This window comes from Pinus tabuliformis, chromosome 7, assembly GCF_031772625.1.
Source record: "Pinus tabuliformis cultivar Carrire ecotype Pingquan chromosome 7, CPIR1, whole genome shotgun sequence".
NCBI classification, from domain to species: Eukaryota; Viridiplantae; Streptophyta; class Pinopsida; order Pinales; family Pinaceae; genus Pinus; species Pinus tabuliformis.
In genome coordinates this window covers 1419958294-1419961418 of record NC_142293.1, presented here as the reverse complement: position 1 = coordinate 1419961418, position 3125 = coordinate 1419958294, and positions in this window count along the sequence as shown.

Genomic DNA, 3125 nt, shown 5'->3' with positions numbered 1-3125 from the left:
TGCAACAAAAACCACCCAATTCGTATTTAGCAAGGAAATAATACAGCCGTCAAGTAAAAATCTAGGATAAAGGGTTGTTGCATGGAGGGGTGATAGATACCATACCTCTCACGAAGTGGTAGCCAAGCCAAATTAATATCATTGGAAGAAGAATATTTTCATCAAATGGTCGATTGGAGGGTGAAGTGTTGTACAAGTGAAGACTTGGAGAGTCAAAGGAAACTGTAACATTACAGTAGCAAGAAGGTAACCTTACTCCTTCTTCTGTTCTGCTTGTCGCAAGGAGTAAATGGCAAACACAGTAGAGGAAGGAGATGAAAATGATGTTAGGGTTGGGTTGGAGGATTATGGACTATAGATCAAGTAGCAAGGGGTCTATACCCTTGTTGCCATCTCAAAAACCCAATTGTCTAGACGCGTTCCCATAGAAAAAATGCATGGATCCCATAGTGGTGAATTAAAGGGGTCCACACCTGTCAAAAGAGTAGTAACATCGTAATGTCCGAGCCGACATCGGAAAGGGTGGGAGGTTAAAACTATACCCTAAGAAAAAACCAATGGAAATGTTGAATCCAAAAGAGTGTGGTTTAGAGCATAAACAATAACTTACACATGTTGCATATATTCATATATAGATATGGGTGTACAAATAATAAAACCCCTACCACCAAATCAGAGGGTTTAGCTTACACATCACCCAAACTTGTCAAAATTATACTATTCAGCACCAACATACCCTCTCCTTCACAAAAGTGTTGTCCTCAACGCTTGAGAAGTTTTGGATGCTTCTGTATACAACTCTCATCCTCCCATGTGGAATCTTCAGCGGATAAGTTCTTCCACTTGATAAGATACTCCGAAATTGACCGATTTCGTAGCTATCGAGTTCTTGTTTCTGTGACTACTTTCGGTTCCAATATATTTTTTTCTTCCTCATCAAGTTCTAGCAATATTGTTTGAACTGGGAGCTTGTCGCCTATAACCTTCTTTAAACATGAAACATGGAAAACTGGCTGCAATCGAGAAGCTGCAGGAAGCTCCAATTTGTATGCCATATACCAATCTTCTGCAACACCTTGTATGGACCATAATACTTTGGTGATAATTTATTATCCTTCTTAGCTTGCTTGAGGTACATTTGCTTATATGGTTGTAGCCCTGGGAATACCCAATCACCTACATCAAAACTTCTTTCGCTACGATGTTGATCTGCCTGTTGTTTCATTCTATTCTGTGCCAACACGAGGTTATCCTTTAAGAGTTGGAGGACTTGTTGTTGATGTTCGATGTGATGTTCCACTGCTTGAACCTTAGAATTTTCTCTTAAATATGATGTGATGGATGGTGGCTAATACCCATAAAGTGCGTTAAATGGGGTCATTTTTGTTGCTGTATGGAAGGAAGTGTTATACCACCATTCAGCCAGAGGCAACCATTTGACCCATTGTGTCTGTTTATTAGATACAAAGCAACGAAGATATCCTTCCAAACATTTTTTTACTATCTTAGTTCTCCCATCAGATTGAGGATGATAAGATGAGCTATGAGCTAACTGAGTACCAAGACAAGAAAATAATTCTATCCAAAAATTTCCAGTGAAAATGGGATCTCTGTCACTTACAATAATCTTTGGGTTTCCATGTAGCTTTTGAATTGTTTCCATAAATGCAGTAGAAATTGTACTGGCTTTAAATGGATGTAATAATGCACAAAAGTGTGCATACTTGGTAAGTCTATCAACTACCACCATGATGACAATCTTTCCCTCAGACTTGGGTAAACCTGTGATAAAATCCATTGAAACCTCCTCCCAACATTGGCTTGGAATGGATAAAGGTTGTAATAGACCCGGTGTCTTAATTGTTTCAACTTTATTTTGTTGGCAAACCAAACATTCCGCCACAAACTTTTGAATATCTGATTTAAGGCCATCCCAAAAAAATTCCTTCTTAACCATGTGGTAAGTTTTTAAAAATCCTGAGTGCCCTCCTAAGGGAGAAGTGCGCATTTCCATAAGAATCTTTTGTTTTCGCTGGGAATTCTTACAGAGGTATAAACGATCTTTGTACCATAACGAATCATTTTTCCAGCTAAATGTATTAGACATACAGAAATCTTGTTGTAACTTTCGAATAAGTGCCCACACTTCTTCGTCATTCTTCCATTCCTCCCTTGCTTCATTTATCCAATCTGGTTGGATAATAGAAATGGCGCACAACAATGCTTCCACATCCTCATCCTTTCTTGAGAGTGCATCTACCACCACATTTTGCTTCCCTTTTTTGTATATGATTTCAAAGTCATAACCTAACATCTTTGTGACCCACTTTTGTTGCTCTTCAGAGGATAATATTTGTTCTAAAAAGTATTTAAGGCTATCATGATCCGTTTTTACCTTGAAGTGTCTTCCCATTAGGTAGGGTCGCCATTTCTTAAGTACATGGAGTATTGCCAACATTTCCTTCTCATGGATAGCTTTGTGTAAAAACTTTCCCTTGATTGGACGGCTTTCAAAAGCAATGGGTCTTTCATCTTGCATTAAAACAGCACCAATTCCATTTCCTAAAGCATCACATTCCACAATAAAGGTTTCTGTGAAGTCCAGTGTAGTTAAGACCGGTGCTTGGCACATTGCCTCTTGAAGATGTTCGAATGCCTTTGTTGCTTCTGGAGTCCATGAAAATGAATTTTTCTTCAATAATGTTATTAGAGGTGCTGTTATTCTCCCATAATTCTTAACAAACTTGTGATAATACCCTGTCAACCCAAGAAATCCTCGCAGATGCTTTATGGATGTGGGAATTTTCCATTCCTTAATGGCTTTAATTTTGCTAGGGTCTACCTTAACTCCTTCATGAGATACAATATGACCCAGATATTCCACCTCTTGTACTCCAAAGAAACATTTGGATCTTTTTGCACATAATTGTTTCTCCTCCAATAGTTGTAGCACCCTGTCAACATGTTCAACATGATCCTTCCAAGACTTGTTGTAGATTAGTATATCATCAAAAAATACTAACACAAATTTTCTAAGGGATGGTTTGAAAATTTAATTCATTAAACCTTGAAATATTGAAGGTGCATTGGTAAGGCCAAAAGGCATGACCAAAAATTCATAATGA